This window comes from Lissotriton helveticus, chromosome 3_1, assembly GCF_964261635.1.
Source record: "Lissotriton helveticus chromosome 3_1, aLisHel1.1, whole genome shotgun sequence".
In the NCBI taxonomy this organism is placed as follows: domain Eukaryota; kingdom Metazoa; phylum Chordata; class Amphibia; order Caudata; family Salamandridae; genus Lissotriton; species Lissotriton helveticus.
Window position 1 is genome coordinate 371814482 of NC_136061.1, and position 25766 is coordinate 371840247.

Consider the following 25766-nt stretch of genomic DNA (forward strand, 5'->3'; position numbering starts at 1 on the left):
ATATTCATCTTCTAGTTATTGATGACACTTTTTGTATAGCTGATAATTATGTACTTTTGACAAAAATGTCCAACTTGCCATCACTGGTTTTGCCTGAACTTGGTATTAGTTTTACCCTGCAGGCTATTCCTTCTTGTGGTTCTGGTGCTTCTTTAGCTTTGTGTTCTCTTCACTATTCACTCAACCTCACACTCACACCCTCACCCCCCTCACCCCCACAACCCTTTCACCCTCACCCCCTCATACCCCCACACCCTCACACACCCTCACCCTCACACCCCCTCACAACCCTCTCACCCTCACTTACCATCACCCACTCCCACCCCCTCACCCTCGCTCACCCTCACCCCCTCACACCCCCTCACCCTCACACCCCCTCCACCCCCTCACCCTCACACCCCCTCACCCTCACACACACACCCTCACACCCCTCACCCTCATAACCCTCTCACCCTCACACCCCCACACCCTCACACCCCCTCACCCTCACACCCCCTCACCCTCACAACCCTCTCTCCCTCACTCACCCTCACCACCTCACACCCCCTCACCCTCAATCACCCTCACCCCCTCACACCCTCACACCCCCTCACTCTCACACCCCCTCACTGTCACACACACACCCTCACACCCCTCACCCTCACACCCCTCTCACCCTCACTCACCCTCAGCCCCTCACACCCCCACACCCTCACACCCCCTCACCCCCTCACCCTCACACCCACTCACCCCCACACCCACTCACCCCCACACACACCCTCTCACCCACCCTCACACACCCTTTCACCCTCACACACCCTCTCACCCTCACACACACTCTCACCCACCTTCACACCCCCTCAACCTCCCACCCCCTTACTCTCACACACCCTCACACACCCCCTCACCCTCACAACCCGCACCCCCTCACACCCCCACACACCCCCACACACCCTCGGACCCCCACATACCCTCACCCTCACACACCCCCCTTGCACCCTCTCACTCTCATACCCCCTCACCCCTCACCCTCACAAACTCTCACACCCTCTCACCCTCACACACCCTCACCCTCACACACCCTCACACCCTCTCACCCTCTCACCCTCACACCCCCTCACCCTCACACCCCCTCACCTCATGCCTCACACTGCTGCACGCCACACACTGCTGCACGCCACACACTGCTGCACGCCTCACACTGCTGCACGCTGCACTGATGCATTACTCCTACTGCTGCCCGCCTCACACTGCTGAATTACTCACACTGCTGCACACTGCTGAATTACTCACACTGCTGCATGCTGAACACTGCTGCATGCCACACACTGCTGCATGCCACACACTGCTGAACGCCACACACTGTTGCATGCCTCACACTGCTGCACGCCTCAAACTGCTGCACGCTGCACACTGCTGCATGCCTCACACTGCTGCACGCCACACACTGCTGCACACCTCACACTGCTGCACGCCTCACACTGCTGCACGCTGCACACTGATGCATTACTCACACTGCTGCATGCTGCACACTACCGCACGCCTCACACTGCTGCACGCCTCACACTGCTGCACGCCTCACACTGTTGCACGCTTCACACTGTTGCACGCTTCACACTGCTGCACGCCTCACACTGCTGCACGCCACACACTGCTGCACGCCACAAACTGCTGCACGCTGCACACTGCTGCACGTCACACACTGCTGCATGCCACACACTGCTGTCATTACTCACACTGCTGCATAAAGCACACTACCACACGACTTACACTCCTGCAAGCCTCACATTGCTGCACGGCACACACTGCTGCACGCCTCACACTGCTGCACGCCACACACTGCTGCACGCCTCACACTGCTGCACGCCACACACTGCTGCACGCCACACGGCTGCATGCCATACACTGCTGCACACTGCTGCACGCCACACACTGCTGCACGCCACACACTGCTGCACGCCTCACACTGCTGCACTCCACACACTGCTGCACGCCTCACACTGCTCCATGCTGCACACTGCTGCCTCATTCATACTCCTGCATGCTGCACACTGCAGCACGCCTCACACTTCTGCCCGCCCCACACTGCTGCACGCCTCACACTGCTGCACACTGCTGCATTACTCACACTGCGGCATGCTGCACACTGCTGCACACCACACACTGCTGCACGCCACACACTGCTGCATGCCTCACACTGCTGCATGCCTCACACTGCTGCATGCCTCACACTGCTGCTCACCACACTGCTGCACGCCTCACACTGCTGCATGCCACACACTGCTGCACGCCACACACTGCTGCACGCCACACACTGCTGCATGCCTCACACTGCTGCACGCCACACACTGCTGCACGCCACACACTGCTGCACGCCTCACACTGCTGTACGTCTCACACTGCTGCATGCCTCACACTGCTGCACGCCTCACACTGCTGCACACTGCTGCATTACTCACACTGCTGCATGACACACACTGCTGCAGCCCCACACTGCTGCACGCCACACGCTGCTGCACGCCTCACACGGCTGCATGCCTCACACTGCTGCACACTGCACGCTGCTGCATGCTGCACGCCACACACTGCTGCATGCCTCACACTGCCTCACACCACACTCTGCTGCATGCCACAGTCTGCCGCACGCCACACACTGCTGCATGCCTCTCACTGCTGCACGCCTCACACTGCTTCACGCCTCACATTGCTGCACGCCGCACATGGCTGCATGACACACTGCTGCATGCCTCACACCGCTGCATGCCACACACTGCTGCATTACTCATACTGCTGCATGCTGCACACTGCCGCATGCCTCACACTGCTGCCCGCCTCACACTGCTGCATGCCTCACACTGCTGCACACTGCTGCATTACTCACACTTCTGCATGCTGCACGCCTCACACTGCTGCACGCCTCACACTGCTGCACGCCTCACACTGCTGCACGCCTCACACTGCTGCAAGCCTCACACTGCTGCACGCTGCACACTGCTGCATGCCTCACACTGCTGCATGCCTCACACTGCTGCATGCCTCACACTGCTGCATGCCTCACACTGCTGCATGCCTCACACTGCTGCACGCCTCACACTGCTGCACGCCTCACACTGCTGCACGCCTCATACTGCTGCATTACTCACACTGCTGCATTACTCACACTGCTGCATGCTGCACATTGCTGCATGCCTCCCACTGCTGCACGCCTCTCACTGCTGCATGCCTCACACTGCTGCATGCCTCACACTGCGGCACGCCGCATTCTGCTGCACGCCGTATACTGCTGCATGCCTCACACTGCTGCACGCTGCACACTGCTGCATTACTCACACTGCTGCATGCTGCACACTGCTGCATTACTCACACTGCTGCATGCTGCACACTGCTGCATGCCTCACACTGCTCCATGCCTCACACTGCTGCACGCTTCACACTGCTCCATGCCTTACACTGCTGCACGTTGCACACTGCTGCACGCTGCACACTGCTGCATTACTCACACTGCTGCATGCTGCACACTACCACACGACTCACACTGCTGCACACTGCTGCATTACTCACACTGCTGCATGCTGTACACTGCTGCAGTACTCACACTGCTGCACGCCACACACTGCTGCACGCCACACACTGCTGCACGCCACACACTGCTGCACGCCACACACTGCTGCACGCCACACACTGCTGCACGCCACACACTGCTGCACGCCACACACTGCTGCACGCCACACACTGCTGCACGCCACACACTGCTGCACGCCACACACTGCTGCATGCCTCACACTGCTGCACGCCTCACACTGCTGAACGCCACACAACACCACCACATCACTCAGGGACACCACCATATCACTGTAGGACACCACCACATCACTCTAGGACACCACCACATCACTCTAGGACACCACCACATCACTCTAGGACACCACCACATCAGTATAGGACACCACCACATCAGTATAGGACACCACCACATCAGTATAGGACACCACCACATCAGTATAGGACACCACCACATCAGTATAGGACACCACCACATCAGTATAGGACACCACCACATCAGTATAGGACACCACCACATCACTCAGGGACACCACCACATCACTCAGGGACACCACCACATCACTCAGGGACACCACCACATCACTCAGGGTCACCACCACATCACTCAGGGTCACCATCACATCACTCAGGGTCACCACTACATCACTCTGAGACACCACTACATCACTCTAATACACTACCACATCACTCTAATACACCACCACATCACTCAGCCCAACCACATCATCACTCAGCACCACAACAGCATCACTCAGCACCACAACAGCACTGTTCTTGCTTGCTACCAACAAGCATTGCCATAGCCAATAGGACTCGCATTAGGAAAGTGTAAGCTATTGGCTTTGTGAATAACAATGCTATTGATTTATATATTTTCAAAGCCAACACATATTATAAAAATTGTCATTTACAATAGCAATAGCTCACACTTTCCTAATGCGAGACCTATTGCATTGCAAATGCTTGTTTCTTCTTTTCATTATTTCCATTTTCCCCTTTTGTTTTAAGTTTATGCTTGTTTACTGACAGCCTCCCACACCGCAAGCTCCCTTTAGTGCAGCAACGACTGCCCGAGTTCCACGGTTTGTTACTGTTCCAATCAGCTTTCCCTCGCAGCGCAGGGCACTCCGGGCACCCTGTAGCAACTCCGCCCGCGTTACCTCCCGGGGACCTGCTCCCTTTCTCTCCCAGACTAGTCTCACTCTCTGCATCACTGTATGCATTTGAGGTCACATTACAGCGACCTTACCCTTAATGCGCATTCCCTCATTTTCATTATTATTATTTTTATTTTCCCTTTTGTTTATATTTATGTCCATGCTTTCTGGTAGTTTCCTACACTGTATGTTCTCTTTAGGACAGCTACGACCTTGAGATTGGTGTGGTCTAGGCCCCGCCCAAATTTTGCTTTTCCTCATAACATGTGCCCACTTCCCCTTTCTCGCTCTTTAGGAAACTATTATTATATTTTCTATAGGACCAGATATTGATCATGCACACCTGTTGCGGCCAGTCAGTTCACACTGCCCAGGAACATGAGAGATTTCCCTATCCCACCACACATATACCCAAGGTCCTAGATAAGTTTATGTGTACATATTCTTTTTACCTTTGTGTAAATGATAACACCGGCACCCGGGATCGTTACTCTTCCTTTATGGTGGCTGCTATGATTCCAATAACTGTTTTTAATGTCTTATTAATAGAATGTTGCACATATGTGGCCCTCGGTCCCATCTATGTACATAGCACCCTTTGTCGTATGCGTCATGTGTTCCATTTGTCAGTATTACAATGCGGTTGTTCACTGTGTAACTTGCATAGCACTTATGTATGTTATTTATGTTTCTTTCCAGCCTGACGAAGTTCATTTTATGAACAAAATGCGTTGGCTGATGTATGTTTCTATGCATTTAGATTTGTTTAAATAAAGATGGTATCTACGAAGGAACTGATCAAGCTTCATTATTAACGTCACAGTACCCTGGGAGTACACCGCTCCATTGTTTTCACACCTCTAGATAGACGTCTGGCCTTGATGTCACAATAGTGACATTGAGTGGACTGGTGTGCCCAACTGGAAGAACCGGTATATTAAGCGAGGGATTGTCCCAAAAAACTTGCAAAAATCTGGAGTAAATGGTGGGACCATTTTGGGCTGGGCTCACCAATGTAAGTGTATGGGGGATGTTCTCCCAAGTGTTCTTATTGTGGACTTACTGCAATTGTCTGTGCAAAACGATGTTATGAGTCCCTTTGCTGATGACTAGCGACAGCTGGAAATGGTGTGGATAATTTAATTGTCAAAAACAATAAAGTTGTTTATAACACAAAAAAAGTTAGTACCTTACCAGAGAGTTGAGTAGAGTGGTGAAGAGTGGCGAAAGTTGAATAAAGTGTCGTAGAGTGGAGACCATAACCCTCAATACTTGCTGCTCGCATGGTAGTTGGGTACCCCCAACCCGATCCCCATGTCGTGCCTTCAACCAGCAGCACTGGAAGACCTACCTTTCCGCTGTTGCCACAGCCATTGATGGATTCTTTGATCTGAACACTCATTCCACTGATGCACAGTCCACTGAGTTGAATGTGTTTAAAGTGACACTAAGGGGACATTGTACGGGGCTGTGCTGGAACATACGACAACACTTAGATGCTGACATATTGTGCCTTGAACGCAAGCTCTTGCGCTTGGGGGTGTAGCTGTGGCTGACCCGACCGTCGGTTTCCAACTTGCGGAGCCTAAGCACAAGAGCGCAGCACTCTTAGAACAGTTTAGATGTCACAACTATGCCGTCCATTCAGCTAAAATACATGCCACGGCTGATAGAGCTGGCTTGTTCCTAGCATGATTGATATTGCAAGATCTACCAGTTGCCCTATTGTGGCATTGCGCTCCACTGCTGGTCCACTACTATACGCCCAACACAAAATTCACGCAGAACTGACATGCCATTATACCTTGCTTTACCAGTTGGTGACCACGGCTGGCTCTGGAAATATTCTCTCTTTTCTGACTGCTGTGCCCCTCCCCAGCATCACGCATGACCAGAGGGTGGAATTAGAAGACCCCATCACGCCCTTTGAAATTCATGAGGCAATGCGAGCATTAGCGATAGGCAGGACCCCAGGTCCTCATGGATTGCCTGCAGAATTTTTCAAGGCCTATGCCCCACAGGTGATACCCATCTTGCAATCACTATATTAGGAGGCTCTAGAAACCTCCTGCCTTCCAGTCTCTCTTTGAGAGGCACTCCTTATCTCCTTGCCAAAGCCGGGCAAAGACCTGTGGTCTTGCATTGATACAGGCCATTAGCATTTCTAAACAGGAATCAAAACGGGTCTGTTCTGGTTCCTATAACCTCTCTTAACAGGCAGAGATTTTTTCGTATTATGTATGTATGTATGTATAGCATACTTATATAGCGCGCACTGTCACCCAGAGGGTATCCTGGCGCTTATGCACTATGCCCCACTTACATTGCCTTAAGCAAGCTGCTTGGGCCTCGATTTGGAAAGTGCATTTGACTCTTTAGAATGGCCCTTCTTGTTTGCAGTATTACCCCGATAGGGTTTTGGAAACAGATTCCTGAGGTTAGTCAACTTACTGTATACGCAGCTGTCGGCCAATGTCAAGACAGGCTCCCTTATCTCTGCTCTCATCCCTATAAGATGAGGCACGCACCAAGGATTCCCACTCTCCCCATTATGTTTTTCTCTGATGGTGGAACTGCTTTCTTCGACATTGCTATGCTTGTAAATATGCAAAAACAAAAGAAACAAAAAGCAATAAACAGATTTGTTTTTGTAGAGTGGCGTAGAGTCAGTAGCGGCCCGTCCCTTGCCAAAGTGGCAGGACAGGCCGAAGGAGGGTGGTGGGGAGGGAGTTGTTTCCGGGATAAAAAAAGAAAAAGAAAAAGTAAGCTTACCTGAACGGCGCTTCTGCCTGCAGCATTGCACTCTTCCTTCTTTTTCTTCTTCTTCTGGGCACAGGCTCCCAGGCTGCACTGTGGCCAATCCTGATGCTGCATGAAAGCAGCATCAGGATTGGCCTGAGCGCTGTCAACTTGCGCTCCCAGGCAGACTGGGAGCTTGTGTGCCTGCTCTCTTCAGCCCCAGCAAAGCAGCTGGGGCTGGTGAGAGCTTCAAGGTGCATGACGGTTTGGCAGGCCTAGACGTGCGCTGCACACTGTAACAGTGCACTTTTACTCCCCCACCAGCAGTGTCATCCCCCTGGAACCACCCCAAAGACTCGTCAGAGTCCTGGGGTCGGGTCATGGGGTATTAAAATAAAACGGTAATAAAACAGGTTCAAAGCCCATTTTATTATCATTTTAGTTGAAGGTGGTGACAAGGGGGGGCAGCGCTCTTACACACTAATGGAGGGTCCGCTGCTGTGTAGAGTGGAGTAGGGTCTTAGAGAGGAGTGAAGTGGCGCAGAGTGGCATGACCTAGAATGAAGTGGTGCGGCCTAGAGTGAAGTGGAATAGAATAGAGTGGACTGAAGTAGAGTGGAGTAGATTGTAATAGAATTGAGTGGCATAGAGTGTCATAGAGTACAGTGGTGTATGGTGGAATAGAGTGTCGTGAAGTAGTGTGTCATAGAGTGGTGGGCCGAGTAGTGGTGAGGTGAAGAGAGGAGTAAAGTATCATAGAGTGGAGCAGAGAGGAGTGTTGTATAGTGGAGTAGAGTGGAGTGGCGTAGCGTAGCGCAGAGTGGGGTAAAGTGTCATAGAGTGGAGTGGCAGAGAGTGAAGTAATGTGGCATGGGGTGTCTTAAGAGTGGAGTGCAGCGGAGTGTTGTGTCGTAGAGTAGAGTGTCACGGAGTAGAGTGGCTTAGAGTGGAGGTGCCGAGAGTGGAGTACAGCTTTGTAGGACGGAGCGGTGTAGTGTGTAGTAAAGTGGTGTAACACAGGCCTGCGAAGCCCCCGCAGTGCGGGGGCCCAAACTCCAGGGGGCCCTCTCCAGCATTGTACGCAGCAAGGAGGACTGTTAATAAGGGTCGGAAGAGTGTTGCTGTACGAGTTACGTGGGAGTGAGCAGGAAGAGCGAAAATAAAATACTTTGAAAATGCCCATCACAGAGCTGTATTATGATCAACAACAGTTGTCATGTTTTTGGGGGGGATGTGGCAACTACTCATATGCTGGGCAGGAGTATGGAGTGATTTGCCTTTGAGGCACATGCCGGCTTAGTGATATCACGATGATAGGCGTGGCCAATTTAAGCATGGCTTCTTATGCTGCTACTGGGGCATTGGCTGATTTGGCTCAGGGCGGGAACAATACAGCAGAGTTACAGGCAGGGCAAGGGAGGTCAATGCAGAGGGTGGCAACCACATGCACAATGATAGAGCAGTCTCCACCCACCTTATGGCTTAGTTGTTGAGAGGGCAGGTTGCAGGAGAAGTCCTGCAGCCTCTTCTATGCGCATGTGTAGTATGGCCCCTTGGTCAGAGCCGAGCTGTTTGTGTGTGCACTCTTCTGTTCTGCCTGCACTTTGGTGTCTTTTATTTATCCTGGGCGAATTGCCTAGCAAGTGCATGACTTTACTGCTGAATGGGGAACTTGGATTAGACCGGCAAAGATTTACAGTGTCACACCCCCTTCATTCCCTTACTCCTGATAATCAAACCGTAGAAGAGCTGCAGAAGAACCTCATCTCACTTTTAAGAGCTGTTGAAGCCTGCCCTTCTGATCCCAGGCCCGGGTGACTTACTGACTAGGAACTTGCCAGCAGTGCATAACTGGTACTGCGGCAGCTTGAACTCCAAATGGATCTCCATGTGAAGTCAGGTGAGAAATTATTTTATCTCTATGTGACGCCACCCTCATTGCGCACAGTTAGAAATTAGAATTGCTAGAGATATCTACCCATCTCTATATCAGAACACAGAAATGTAAACTGATCTCATGACACCTGCAATATCTTATCTATATCAGGCTGCTCAGCCATTAGCATTCTGCATATCTGGACTTGGTATTTCATTTTTTTTATAACCAAGACCCAACGAGTCCCAGAATGCAACATGCTTCACGTTTGGAAGGTAGTGCAGGGTAAAGAAGTTATTTTTTGTACATTTTGTTTTACAATTTACTGCTGGTAGGCAGCTTTGCATATAGTAGGTCTCCCCACCAAAACTGCCCTTGTCCCTGATTATAGTTCTGACACATAACTAGACCCCTTTCCCACTCTGGGATTACAGCAAGCTCAACATATTTCCTTCGTGCCACCTGCTATGCTGACTGACATTTGTAGAGGAATCCAAAACATCAATGTAAATCAGGAGTGACCAAATAATAGGCGATGAGGTGGTCACGGCTGAGGTGTGTGTGTCCATGTGTAGCTGTCTGTGGGTAGCTGGCTATATGTGTAAAAGAAATAACTCCTTTCTGTCACCGTCGTTACTTCTCTTTCCATTTTTAGTGACTCCTGTAGCTCCGCTGCGTCTTCTCTCTCAATCATTCTCCTTCCACTAAATGTGTAACATACAGTCACTCGCACATTCCTGTGACTTTCGCTCCCAAAAGTATAATAAAAGAGGTGCTTCATAGCAAGGAAGCTCCCAGATGTTGGGAGGTCTATATGTGAGGGGAGGGTTTTTTCTGAAATCATTGAGTGCTACTGGCCAATACGTAGATGAATTGCTTGTGCTTTGCTTGGGCCTCAGTACCGCAGGGTGCAATGTGGGCTTCTTGAGGTACTTTACATGAGCTATGATAGTGTTTCAGTGCTTGAGCAACAGTGGCACTGTTGTGGAGCATGGCAGCAGTGCATTTACAGAGCTATGTGTGAAGTTGAGGTGTATTTACAGACATACATAGTGTGTTTATTAGCAGAGCTTTGGGTATTGTGTGATGCACATTTGTTTAAAGAGCAGTTTGTGATTGCAGTTATCTGTTGAAACTAGACCCTAGGGCTTAAAATCGTGTCCACCTTCTGTGCCCTCATCCAGTTATGTCCTCTCCCTTCCCAATCCATTTTTGCAATCCATGCATTTTCTAGGCAAATGACTACCACGCTTAAACACAAACCCTATTGCTGTTGCCTTCAGAGATGCCACAGGTGTCTAGACACATGCTTTTCCCTCTCCTTGGACATGTTCCGTAATACTTGTAATTGCATCTCCTTATACCTGATCCATGTGTGTTCACAATGTTCAACTAATTGGACATGTTCTGATTCACTAGATATGCTCACTAGCCTTGTAACTATTCCCTCCCTAAGGAAATGTACCCTGATAGCTCCCTCTGAACGTCTACCTCTGCACCAGAATGCGTGGTCTTTATGGATACAGCCTTTATCACAGGAGATTCTCTCTATGCCTGGATGTCCAGACATGCTCTTCCCTGGATATTTCACCAATGTCACAGGATCTCCTCTGCACTAGAACACCCTCATTCTGATTTGACATGATCATTCCCATTGAGCTAGCACACTCCCTTCCTCTCTTTGCAAGAGTGAGTCTTTGTCCTTGATGGGTACTCTCTGTATGCCCCTGTACCTGAGCCATTGTGCCCCTGCACTTCAGTCACCTAAAACGTTAGGATGTTTCTGAACATTTCCCTTCAATTCTAGACAGATACTCCGTGTGCCAGTACCAGAATACCTCCAAATGAGGGCTCTAAAGTCTCCTGCCTCCTTTGGAAAGCTGCTATTCTCCTAAGACAGATGTTCAATTCTCTGTTGGTATGTCAGCGTGCATTTTTGCCTCTCATCAGGTTAGATGTCACTTGTGTGAAGTGTTTCATTGTTTTTTTTCTGTTTCTCGTAAATATTGGAAGCCTTCCTATTGAATAGATAGAACATTCAAGAGGTTAAACAACTAGCAAATGTAGGGATAGGATTGTGCATGGAGACTGGAGCTCAGCAGTGAAGGATATTCTGAGCTGATGGGGAGCATTGTAATCACCAATAAACTTTGGTGAGTAGGGGGTCTTCTATAGAAGAGGAGGGGCTATACTGTTCAGTGGGTCTGTGCTGAGCAATGAGCCCTGTTAATTGCTGAGTTGAGAGCTCTGAACTTAACATATCGCATGTACTGAACAGATAGATCTGCACTTAGCACTGCTCTTAGCGGCGGGACGCTCATGCTGTAGCAGCTGTTTTGCACTTTATAAATCCCCTTCATTCATTCATCTTAGCACAGTAGACCTATACTGAGAATCTGGGGATGTGAGGTGTATGCCTAACTAGAGCTCTGCCCTCACTAGGGAGTCCTCTAATAAGTATTGGATGGAGATTTGTATTTAAAAGGGTGGTCTATGGGTAGGAGGCTCTGTTGCTCAGTAGTGTTGAGCAGGACAGCTGGTGATTAATTAACTCTGTACTGCACCATGAAGGAACAGGATTTTACAAACAAGGCTATTCGGTATTATACCAGGGGTATCTTTCAACTTGTTTCTAATGACATTTCTTGACACCCTTTGCTGTAATATGTACCATTCAAACTCCTGTTTTTCAAATTGAAAATTATGTAGTAAATGCAATGCACCATTGGAAACCTTTTTTCTTGCTGGGGGTTATTTCTTGCTGGGGGCCCAATCTGGAAGGCCCACACCTGAACACTCCTCTTTTATTTTGGTGTGGTTGCTATACTCACTTACTTCTCCAACTTAGAGCTCAGTTTTTAGCCCCACAACTTTTAGGAACCCCCAGCCGCTACTGGTCCGGAGTGTGAGGGGCCCCATCCATGTTCTTTGCATGGGGCCTCCTCCAGGTTTGTTACGACACTGGTGGGGTATACACGGGGTGGTAGTGCACTGCCATAACAGACAACACATTTTCAATTGAAATGACAATGACATGGGCACATACAGTCCCCTAGTCTCTAAAGGAGTGCTGGGTTAGCCTGTTCCAACCAGTCCTAGTGCTGCTCTCATGCTGAAAAAAGAGCCAGGATTGGTTAGGTCTGTTGGCTTTTGTAAGGAAGCCAGACATCTTTGTTCCCTCGCTATGGGGGTTGATGGCTCGGTTGCTCTCAGAACACACCCTCATGATCTCGAAACACTGGACAGCAGTATCTGTAGGTTTTTCAGCTACGCTCCACTACATCCTGTCATTCTGGGCAAATAACATCCTTGTGCATAAAAATTAATGTTATTTTGTTTGTAATGTAACTGGTGCTCATGTGAAGAGCTCTAACACCTTCTGGTCGATTTCGTGTTATGAAAATAAAAAACGTGATGTAAGACAACCTACCCATGCCGCAACGCATCGGAGCAGTTTGCTATTCTTTATCATAAATACTTTGAACAGACTTGACTCCCAATTAGGGTGACCAGCGGACGGAAATTTCACTGACTGTTCGTCATTTTGGTGTAATGTTCGTTGTCCGTAATCATTCCTTTTACGGACGCCTTTTGTCCATAAATTTGGAGATGAATTATAGTGAGCTGTGCTGTTCCCCTGCGAGAAGCCCCAAGAGATTAAAAGTTCTCAGGGGCCAGCTCGCACTTCTCTGTTGAACTAAAGAGGCTGCAGCACTAAGCTCGCACAGACTGTGGACAGGCCCATTGTTATTCTGACTGAGGTCGATTATCCCCTTTCGAATGATAATGCGCCGTCTGCCTTTCAGCATATCATGTGCTAGTGAGTGCCTTGAAGTCCAGAGACTCACTTGGAGCCAGTAGATCATACTTAGTGATTACAGAGGTGCTGTCCCCAAACAGAGTACTGTGGGGAACTTGCGGTCTTGTGTAATTTGCCAATGTTGAAGTGATGGGGCAGGAGAAGTGACAGGGTAGAAGAAAGTGACCGGGCAGGAGAGGTGACAGGACAGGAGAGGTGATGGGGCAGAAGAAGTGATGGGGCAGAAGAAGTGATGGGGCAGGAGAGGTGACTGGGCAGGAGAGGTGATGGGGCAGCAGTGGTGACGGGTCAAGAATGGGGCAGGAGTGGTGACTGGGCAGGGGAAATGACAGGGAAGGCGAAGTGATGGGCAGGAGAAGTGACGAGGCAGGAGATGTGATGGGGCAAGAGAAGTGACGGGGCAGGAGAAAGTGACCCTTATGTTCTTTGCCTATTTATTTATATATTAATGCATGACATCCACTGATGTGTCTGTAAAACATACTTTTTGTCCCGAATTTCTGTCTTGAATTTTGACCCTTTGTCCTGAAGTTTTACACTCACCGTCCTGAATTTGCACCCATTCCAGTTGGCCACCCTACTCCAAATGCGTGCATGGTAAAAAGTATCTATGTTAAGGGCAATTTCTCCGAGCCCAGAAGGCCACTCCGTTCAGCAAATCATCAACCTTGCGCGGATTGATGCCTTTTCACCTTCAGAGAAAATTAATAAATTGTTGTCAGAGGACCTTGCTTAGGAATTCCTTTGCTCTTCATCTATTGACAGCGTGTGACCTTAAGGCATCTACAAGATGTATAAAATCTGCTATTACTTGTCGAGTGTTTCGATCAATGGCTGGAAGTGCCTAAAGGCATTTCATATTGCAGTGTGTGCTATGAAAGCTTTCTAGCATTGCACTAACATCATGCACCTATCTTGCCTTTACTTAAGAATGATGTTTAATGTAGTAGACAAATGTATTTGTAAATAAAATGGAGACATAAACCCTGACAAAATGTGCCACACATTGTTATCAGTATTAGCAAGGCAAATAATAGAAGTGCACTTTCTATCGGGAGCTACCCAATGTACTATTTTGCTAAATAGATGATAGTACCAAAAGCCAATTCTTCCAAATAGACCTGAAATACAGGTGCATTAATAATTTACCATAACAATGGAATTTTGGTAATGTAAGACCTAAACAGAATAAATATGCCCCATTGCAGACAATATAGGATGAAAAAACGAATCACACCAGCACCAGTGTTTATGCTGTGATGGAGAGCTCTGGAGATGAGGCTGAAATCACTGCAAGTTTCTCACAGTGCCTGTCAGTCGGTCAAAAACATGCTCAGAATACATGGCCGACCAATCCTTGGCCTCTCTGCAGCACGAGCACAGGGCAGTGGTCACATATTCCAGTTGTAATTAAGATTCTGTGCAAAATGGGTGTGATGGGGCCCCCAACATGGGGGTACACAGTCTATAAAATAATGACAAGGTGAAAGTAAAAGAAAATGCAGTGTCCACTTGCTATTTTAGTCATTCCTAACACAATATAATTTTTTATGTCCTAAGCAAATCCTTAACTGTTAAATATCCAGTAGCAGCAACAACTATTGATGCTGAAAAACATTTTGATTAGGATAAATTGGGAGTTCATGCTTAAACCTTAGCTTATCACAGTTTTGGTAAAACAATTTCTCTAATTTCGCTCTTATACTCTCCGAAAGCTTTGGTCCTGGTTAATGGCAAGGTTTCTCCATATTTTGAGCTTCAACAAGATGTTTGTCAGGACAGCCCCTTTACTATTGTTCTGGCGTTTGAGCCCTTTCTTTCTCGTATCCGTAATAATCCTTTGATATCAGGCTTTTTTCAAGGGGGTCATCATTTGAAACTTGCAGCATACACTGATGATGTTCTTCTTTTTAGTTCTAACCCAGATGATCTCCTACCAGCTTTATTCAATGAAATGTTCAAATTTTCTGCTGTTTCAGGCTACAAAAAATAATTGCGCCACAACTGGAATTCTGTCCTTGAATATATTTTGTGTCAAACAATCTTATGCTTCTGGTTTTCAATGGAATTCTTCTCAAATGAAATATCTGGGTATATGGTTTACAAATCCAGTGAATAAATCAGTCAATATTAATTTTAAAGGAGTTATGGCTAAATATTAGAACATGATTTTCTCTTGGAATCCCTTATTTTTATCTTCATGGGGTCATTTAGACTTGGAAAAAAATATGATTTCACCTCTTTTATGATATTTTCTTTTTAGGATTCTAGTGAAAATTCCATGCTCCACTTTAAAAAAATGTATTCTATCCTATCTACATTTTTGTGTGTGGCAATGGAAAGTCTAAGATTTCCTTAACCAAATTAAAAAAATCTTAAACAGGAGGAGGAAGTTAATTTTCCAGATTTTCACCTTTACAACAAAGCATTTTGTCTTCAACAAGCTTTGTTATGGCTAAATGGGAATGTTTCTCCATTTTCACTGCTGTGGCTCGATATAGAGAAAAATCTACTTTGTCCATGTACTCCTCAAAAGGTTGTTTCTTTCTACTCCCATTCTTTTCTTTAAGCATCCTCACTCATCAAACATACTTGTTCATTATTATTATCTGTTATTTACCGGGTATAGTAGCTCAAGATTATTTCATGCTTCTTCCTATATGGTATAACAGGCTACTTAAACTTCATAATAAACCATTATACTAGACTTCCTGGAGAGAGATGGGTATTAGTTAGGTAGTGGATTTAATTGAGGATAATGTTCAGATATCTTTTTCTCAATTCCAGAAAACATTTAATTGTCTTAAGTTATTTTAACCTCGTTTTTCCTTTGTCTTAAATATAATTTTGGTTGTAATTTATTTTTGGAGGACACTTTGTTGCCATCTTTGGCCCACCCTCAGTCCTCTAGAATCTTGACTTCCTCTCCTAAAGCCTCTATCATAAATAACATGTTTTCTTTTGTCAGTCTCTCAAGGCCCAACTCCAAGGTTGTACTACTAGGGGAAAATGATTTGTGCATCATCATTTTGGAATAAGATATGGTTAGAAATTCGTAAGACTTCTAGGATGGTCAATAGAACTCAAACTTATGTTTTATCTATAAGGGGCTTTTTGTCACTCCCTCTCTTTGTGCTAAATGTTCTCAAGACAAAATGTCGGTCATGTAACTTACGGAAAAGTGACATTATGCATGACATTTTAGTGTCCACATACTTTATCTTTTTGACAGACGGTTTGGAATCAAATCATAGCAATATTTTATATTCAATACCCTTTTGATATTGTAAATCTTTGTTTAGGAACTTTAGCTAATGAAGTTAACCCATCAATTTTTACAGATATGTTGTTAGATTTATTATTAGCTATAGCCTTTCAGCAAATAACTACTAATTGGAAGTATTCTTTCAATATTTCATTAAAGCTTGGTGTTATAATGTATGTTATCATTATCGATTTAATAATGTTTTTATGACTTCTTCTACTTAAGTTAATAGTGACTTATTTTGGTTACCATTAACAACTTTTATTGATAATAGTAATTAAAAGGTTTCCTTCACTAATTGTACACTATCAAAGAATTTTCAAACCTTAAGACACAAGAATACACTCTGTCCTTTTCTCAATATACATTTTACTCGTTAGCTTGCATTGCTAATATTTGGGTTCTATTTAAAAGGTAAGAGTATTATGCGGTCTTCCATTACTTATTTATAGTTATACCATAATTTGTTCCTCTTTATTTTCACTCCTCCATTAGCTTGCCCTCCCCTTTTTATTGCCATGCTCGTAGGAAAATGACATTCTAAAAGGCCTACCTTATTTTATTTAAATTGCTCTCATATTAAGTATGCCTTGTACAACATGGTTTCCACATGTAATGACATTAGATTGTACTGATGTTTCGGAGGAATTATTTAATTATCTGTTTTTGATGTTGCTAAATAAAACTTTTTATAAAAATCAAATTTTACCAGGGGCAACTGGTGTTCAAAGGCAAAAGGGGCGTTGGCCTACCATCAATGGGGAGGAGGCGAAGGAAATTCGAGCAGCTCATGATAAATCAGCTTACATTTTTTTCTTTGGGTGAGAGATTGATATTAAAACTGGAGAGCTCTGCATATGAGTCAAGCGAGGAAAGTCTCACTCTGCAGGCACAACTGAGGGCAAAGACATCCTAGTGGTGGGGGCATGGGAAAGTATAGCAATGCTAAGTTTGTTTACATGTGGGTGTTTATAGTTCTGGCCCAGTATTGATTTAGCAGAATTTCATACAAGTAATTACTGGCAGCGGAACGCACCAGTGAAGACAAGGAAGAAGTGGGTGGTCACCACCTAAGTGTGGGCTTCATCTCCTTCACTGTCACCCACTGCTTGCTAATGGGCATGCTGGAGGAGGAGTGCGGAATATTTTGAGCCTGACTTTCAGTTTCATATGTTAAAGAAGTATTAAAGAGCAGGTGTTGAAGAGGAAGAGCTCTTCATCTTTCATTAGCTCAGCGACTCATTAGTGATTGCTTTTATAATTTGATTTAATTTTTACCTGAATTACAGGTACATGCATCAATGCAGGATTTTGCAATTATTAAGGAATCACAATTAAGGAATTACAAAAGCCTATGCATGTAGGAATCGCTATAAAATTAGCGATTAACAAACATTCCTTAATTGCAACTCGCAAATTGCGAGTCGCAATTAAGGAATGCCTTTCCATTCATTCCTATGGGCCTGTAGGCCCATAGATATGAATGGGAGATTGCAAGCGCAATTAGCGAATACCAACAGGTACTCGCAAATTGCGCATGCAATTTCAAGGGTGTCAAAAGGACACCCTGTTGTGCCCCTGAAAATGCTCTGTGTACACATGTTGCGCACACATATGCCCCAAGTGTGTGTGTTACCTACAACTTTGAAAAATACACTTTAGTGCATTTTTCAAAGTTTTTGCAAATTACCATCAAGTTCAACTTGATGGAAATGTGCGCCCCCTAGTAGCGAAATCGCTATTCCTAAGTGGTTCTTGCATTGCATTTAAGGAATCGCAAATTGCAATTCCTTAAAAACAATCGCAATTTGAGAAACCACAAATAATTACGAATTCTCAAATTGCGAGTGCCTTGAACCTTGATGCATCACAAATGCCCTTTTTGCGGCCGCAAACGGACGATTGTTGCGAATCGCACCGTTTGCACTCGCAAAAATGGTTGATGCATGTGCCTGTTAGTGCCTTACCCTGCACTGCTTGTTCAATATAAGTAAGCCTCAGGTAACTGCAGCAACAATCACACCATTGGTTGATTGATGTTAATTGTGCTGCAGTTGCCTGATTTAAATGAAAGCCATATACGTCTCTCAGTTATTCTGTTTTCCTTTTCTATCTGTGTTGAGAACACACATTACTGATTGAAAAATAATGTGAATCTGTTTCTCTAACCAAGTTAGATGCTTATGTGAACATGTTAAACCGAAAGTGCAGCTGTACTTGGTTTTTCAATCATTAATGGGAAGTCTCAGCACAGATGTAAGTAACAAGTACAGACTAATGTTAAGAAATGCATGTTTTTCTATTATAGCAATAACCAAACAACAAATAACTGCTTGTGTGATTGTTTCTGCTGTCGTGGATGGCTTATGTTGAATGAGCAAGCCACACAGAATGAAACAACTCCTGAGCCATGGCTCTTTCTGACTAGCAGGAAGAGCATTTAAATGCCTCTTAAGAGAGGAATTGTATTTTCCACAAACACGGTTTTAATAATTTAGAGCCAAAAGAACTCTTTAGCTTAGCTTAGCTTAGCTTCTTTTCATATTAAAGGGGCTAGAGACTAGCATCAGTTAAGATTTTTTATTTAGATATATTTGCAGCCAGATTACTTTACGCCTCACCACATTCATATATCACCAGCTGCCACTGCTTCTTGCTAAAGTAAGGTACTACATTTTCCAACAGCAAGCCTTTTGTGTTTCTTCCTGAGAGTCATTCTCATCTCCCCCCAGGAGGGCAGAAGGCTACCTCGTAGTCAGAAACAGTAAACAGTCACTGGGAAACTTGGGCAACAGAGTGGCAACTTTCTAAAGTTGCAATTTACTTACAAGTTACATTAAATTCTACTTAGGCATTAAGGGCCAGATTTATATTCTGGTGGACGGATTATTCTCTGTTGGCCTGGTGGAGGACTTTACGGCTGCCAGGCAGAGAATACTCCCCCTGCCAGATTTGTAATCTGGTGGGGGGGCCAAGTAGGCGGTCATTTATTAAGGCATTGGCAAAACCCGCTGTCATGGCAGTTCCTGCCAATGCATTTTACTGTTTGATGCAGGGCTGAGTCGGAAGGAAATGTCCTTCCATCTAAATTGGTTTGGCAGACATGTAGCCATTTCTCTGATGGCCCTTACGCCCCAGGGCCTTCGGAGAAGGTTTCTCACGGCGGGGACAGAGTAGCCTCCTCCATGGTTAAATTTAAGGCCCACCCGAAATTAAATTTGGTGGACGGACCATGATGTTGGTGGTGAGGGAGCTTCATTGACATAGGGATGGAGAACCCTTTCCGCCAATATATAAATCAGGCCCTAAGTCGTTTTAATGTAAAAATTCTTTTGATACCTTGAAGTATCAACTTCAGTAGTCCCATTCATAAGTTAGCACAGGTGAGTTGCCAATGGAGATGCTAGCCTTTCTACAGTAAAAACAACAATTTGTTTTTTTTTATTATAAGAACACGTTAAACAAATGTTGTGTTTTGTAATATATAGCACCCTGCCTAAGGGCTCAATAGACCTACTTTATGTTATGTCATGCAGATTTGTTGAGTGCACTATTACGCAGGTGTAAGTCTTGGCACACCTACGGCCTGTTGGGACTTCTCAAAAACCCAGGTCTAAAGCTTCTTGCGGAATTCAAGATGTGAGGAGGCTTCCATTATGTGCAGCGGCAGATTATTCCATGCTTTAGGAGCGATGCAGGAGAAGGCTTGACCTCCGTATCTGGTTTTCCTTATGCGTGGGATTTATGCAAGTAGGAATCCGCATGAGGAGAGGTGTCTGGTGGGTTTGGGAAAGCTGACGTGATTGTTGAGATATGCTGGGCCAGTCTTATGTAGTGCCTTGAAAGTGTGGGTGAGAAGTTTGAATTGTGCTCATTTGCGAATGGGGAGTCAGTGGCGCTCCTTCAGGCGTGGTGTGATGTGAGTGCAGTGTGGGAGGATGAGAATGATTCTGGCTACCGAATACTAACTGGTCTGCAGCATTCTGATGAGTTTATTGTTGAGACCCGCATATAGTGTATTCCTGTAGTCCAGTTTGCTTGTGACCAGGGCATGTGTGATAGTTTTAAGGATGTGGATTGGAAGCCATTTGAAAATCTTCCTCAGCATCTTCAAGGTATGGAAACATGAGGCGATGACTGCATTGAATTGGGCAGCCTTGTTGAGTTTGCTGTTATTGATGATCCAGAGTTTCTTGTGTGGTGGGGATGGGTGTCGGTCCTAGCTCTGTTGGCCACCAGGTGGAGTCCCATGGCAATATGTTCTTCCCGAACATCACAATTTCAGTCTTGTCGGGATTCAGCTTTAATCAGTTGATCTTCATCCAGTGAGCGATTTCAGTCATGCAGGCATCTAACTTGATCAGGGCACTAGGTGTCTTGTCCGTGAGGAAGAGAATGAGTTGCATGTCATTGGCATAGGAGAGGATGTTGATGTAGCCAGAGGGGATGATGCTGGTTAGAGGGATCATTATGAATTGAAAAGGTTTGGGCTCAGGGAGGATCCTTGTGGAACTCCGTAGATGAGGTTGCAGGCATCCGATGTGACCAAAACTTGTCTACTAGGCAGAGCCAAACATTGTCAAGAAATTCAATGGCTAAAGAGGGCTAATCCAACACCCAGTTATATGTATGCTGTTATGAAGGGCTGACCCAATATGTGCATGACACTTTGTCTTTTTCAGTAACAAGATTTTTTTTTAGATAAAACATGAGGCTGGTGATACAGCTAAAACAGTCTCATGGTTAAACTTAAAACACACAGAAATAGAGCATAGAGAGCAGGAATGCAGTGGGGCATTGGCTCACACGCATAAGACAAAAAGCACTGGTCAACAGCATCCCAATCTTCCATGAAAGACACCGAACAAGTGTAGTACTGCAGTGCCAGCCAGTGCAAGCTTCCTTCAAACACATGGAACAAATGTGGTAATGCCTGGCTACCAAAGCTTCATTCAAAGACATGGAACAAGTGTGGTACTTTGAAGTTTTCTAAGTTTATGTTTAAAAACTATCACTTTTAATGAATGCCTCTCAATGCAGTGATATAATCTCATGTACAAGGCCAAATGCTTATTAAAGAAATATACTTTTTTTTTAAATGTTGAAGACACTTTCATCTTTACATAATATTCAGTGGCGTAGCTAGGTATGTCTCTGTTGTTGCTTAAAAGCCAGGGGAGGGAGGGTGGTGGTGAGATTTCCTCAAGTAAGAGCGGGTGGCCACTGCACCCAAAACTTGTGCTGCCTGGGGCAGATTGCCCACCCGTGCCCCCCACACTCCCTTGCTACACCACTGATAATATTTGTTACACAGTTTCCATGCCAAAGCCTTCTATGGCTCATCTCATGCCAGGGTTCTTAGAGCCAAGATGGACCTTGGCTCTGCTCCCCGTTACTTTGTTGGCTCGGTCACCTCTGTTACAGCACTGCATATAACAATTACTAGAGGTCCCTCTCTTAATATCTTGCTCAGGGGAGCAACATCTTGTTTTCTGAGAATCTGCATGGTTTCCATGGGTCTCAGAAAGATACCCATTCCTACTTCTGGTTTTAATAGGGAATACTTGTGCATTAGTGACACCAGCAAGTTGTTTTGAAGTTACTTGTGCATTTCTGTAAAACAAATTACAAAAAAGCAACTCTCAAATACTTCATTTTCCTAGTTCCAGCACACTGTCTTAAGTAAGTCTATGTTCTTTTAGTAACTGCCATTTTCTTTCCTCCACCCATCAGGCTAAAAGCAGTGATTACTGTGACTTTCTTGTCTTCGGAAGCCACACAACAGCATGGTCATAACTTCTTCTTGGACCTTTGCTATCGGCAGGCAGTCAGGGCTGAGTGTCGCACTCTGCATTTACAAAAGTGAGCATGTGTACTGCTCAGCCAGTCAGTGCACGCACAATCAGGTTTTTCGCAGTTCCTCCACTGGTGCTTTAGTGGATTCTGCTCCTCAGGCTCTGACTGCTGCAGGTGAGGGAAGGCTGAGGGAGTTAACAGCAAGCTCCCAGAGCTGTAAAAGTTCATATGGCCCTAGCAGGCAGTGGAGCTGGAACGATTTTCAGACTGAGTATGCTACCATATATAGGATTCTGAAAAATCCAAGTATTACACAAAGATCAAGTGACCCAATTAAGCCATACCCATTCAGCAGGCAGGAAGTAAGGGTGTAGTATGTAGCTGGTGTTGCATTTAGGTGATTCTGTCACAAATATATTACTAAAGCATGATGTGGCAGCACACTGTAATTTAAAGACAACATTTTCCGTTGAGATGACCTCTAAATGTGCACAGACATACAGTTTTACTGATACAACTATATTGCACACAAATTATATAATGTGCTGAAATCATGTTTTAACGAATATTTGTAATTTGTGCGTCACCAAGTATCATGATTTGTTTTGATGATATCTAAATCTTTGTTGTCATCACATTTCAAAACACGCTCAAATTACTTAAATTATGCTTGCCTAATTGTTTATTTATTTTGAAATATTTGTGCAATTCATTTATTGGTATTTACATTTTATACTGTGAGCTAGGAGGAAAAAATATTCTACAGCCTTTCCTTTAACACCAGCAAGATAGCCACGTAGTTTACTTTACAAAATTCTCAATGGAAAGAAAAGTAAACACTCCTTGCTCAAACAATAGGCAACAATTTGTCAGAAGACTAGACTGATATTTGACCTCTGTCTCTGAATGCACAGCAAATGTACCATTTTAAAAACAACATGTAAAGTCATGTTCAATGCTCGTTCACCTTCGGAACTCCTGCATGTGGTGCATTATGGGGTGCTGCAATCCTACTTCCAACCCCTAGACTAGCAGGTACCCTCTAAGGCTTAAGGGGCTGTTGTAGTTGGTCCCCTCCCACCTCTGAGCCTGGGGGTATTGCACCAGGTGCACCACTGGTAGCAACGTCCTTGGCTCCAATACCTTTGGGTCCACTTTGCCCTATATAAAACTGCAAAATTGAAGAAAGGACCACCTCATATCTACTACGACCTCGTGTATGCACATGAGTATTGTTGTCTGTCTTTTATTTCCTCTACTACTGACGTTGTGGAAAAAAAATCCAAGCCTTCAAATTGGCATATGCAATACAGTCTATTGGAACCAGCAACAACGTTACTTACGATGGTCAGAAAACACAAGGAGGTCCATGAATTGACACTTTCTGTGTTGGCCACTACAAATCGGAAGAAGAACCAGAGGTGTAGCATCTCCTGAGACAATGAATATGGACAGCAGCAGAGAGCTGACCACAAAAGAATGCTTGGAATTCGTCGCAAGACAATGAGTGGCTAGAGACAGGCCAGGAAAAGACAGAGACAGGCCTATATAGCATGTAACTGCATACCTTGAGGTGACTTTGTGGGAGAGTCGAGGGATGGACTGACCAGATTGGCCCATTGATTTTCTGTAAATCTTGCTGACCAGCTAAGCCTCCGACTTCTCTCCTGCCCCTCGTACACCTACTGACTGAGGTATCACAGAACTCTCTAGAAAGGCTACCCGGCTTATTCTATTGAGCACTCTTTCGAGGAGGCAACGCCTTAGAACCTTTCTTACCAGAGGACAGAGTCCTGTAGGGTGACAGGGAGTTAGCTTCACCTATTTATAGATTAGCGTTAGCAACTGGGCTGAATTTGTATAAGGCAATCCCTATCTACATAGTCTGTGGCGCCTTAGACAATTACATTTCTGAGGAAGAAATACAGAAAACAATTGAAGATAAGCAACCCGAAACGTCACTGGAGAAGATTTGATAGTTACAGAGTTCTACATGATAAACAAATGGAAACCAACTTAAAAAATTTGAAATTAGAAAGTGCCCTAAAACCTGAATTTAAAAGAGCAGTTAGCCCTCACACAAAAACATGGAAAGGATCTAATGACAAACAGCATCCATTTTATCCAAGATCGTTTTTTACATAAATGCACATTTTAATCAGATAATTTTTGTACCTCATGTGTTGCAACTTCCAAGGCCTTTCTGCTGTAGTTTCGCTGCATAGACGGTTCTTATTCATTTATGTGACGTGATATTTTTAACATGTTTCATATTTTGTTCGAACATCTCCAGATGGCAGAAGCACAGAAGATGCTGGATGCATTCTTAAACATGGGATAGTGCTTACGTGTCAAGGTAATTACGTACATATTTCTGATTTGCTAAACAGATTTTACTTACGATCATACCATGATAATGTAGCTGTTTTACTAATTTGTTAAGCAAGAATTTTGCATAAGAAGCCCTTGATTCGGGGGAGGGGGGGCGGGGCAGAAAGGGGGGAGAAAGATTTTTGAGAGATTTTAAGAAGACTTTCCTGTTCTACTAAGGATACTATCTAATTTTCTTTCTGATGTTGCTGCTCATTTGAAACTTAGAAAGATTTCTGATTCAACTACTCTGTATAACTCTGCATAAAGGCCTTCTTGGCATTTATTCTGTATTTGCTTGATTTGTATATTTTTGTAATAAAACCCTTTAACTTTTCACTGATCGAGAACTCAATTATTGAGTGTCCCCAGTTGCTTGTTTTATTACTCTACTAAACTGTTGTTGGGGAGGGTGCTTTTTGTGCAATTATTTTCAGTGGGAGAATGGGCTGAGGTAAAATATGGGTGTTTCTGAATTTTGAGGTGTACTGAATATTGGAGCACAGTTTTGTTACCACAGATATATTCCAGTTAAAGACACATGTTGTTACTTAACACTGATGTTAAGCTTTTTGCCACAGTTCTAGCCAACTGGCTGAGGACAGTAATCTTACCCCTGCGCTAGCAAATGCAAGGAGAATTTGTGCCAGGCCACTCCCCTGACAACATGAGGTCTTTGCTCCATGCATTGTAGCAGGTACGTAAGGATCAGGTCGGGATGACAAATTCACACTCTCTCGGGACATTGAAAAAGCTTTTGACTGTGTTGAATGGAGTACCTGTTTCAACCAATACACAGAGCAGGCTTCGGCAACAATTTTCTACCCATGGTCAAATGCCTCTATTTAAACCCAAAGGCAAGAATCACCTGTGGGGTATTGATGTCACAACCCTTGCCCATTAAATATTGTGCCAGGCAGAGTTTTCCACACTCCCATCTGTTGTTTCTTCAGGGTCTGGAGTTGCTGGCAGAAGCTTTATGGCACTGGGACAATATTAAAGGTATCATCACTTCTGCAGGTACACAGAAGATCTTCATCTATGCAGACGACATCCTACTCACACTGGCCCAACCGATCTCTTCAATCACGAGCCTAATGGACTTGATTGGTACTTTCTGTGCTTTCTAAGGATCAATTTGTGTCAAATTTCAAAATTCTGGTGATTACAACTTCTACAGGGAGAGCGTCTGTAGGTGAC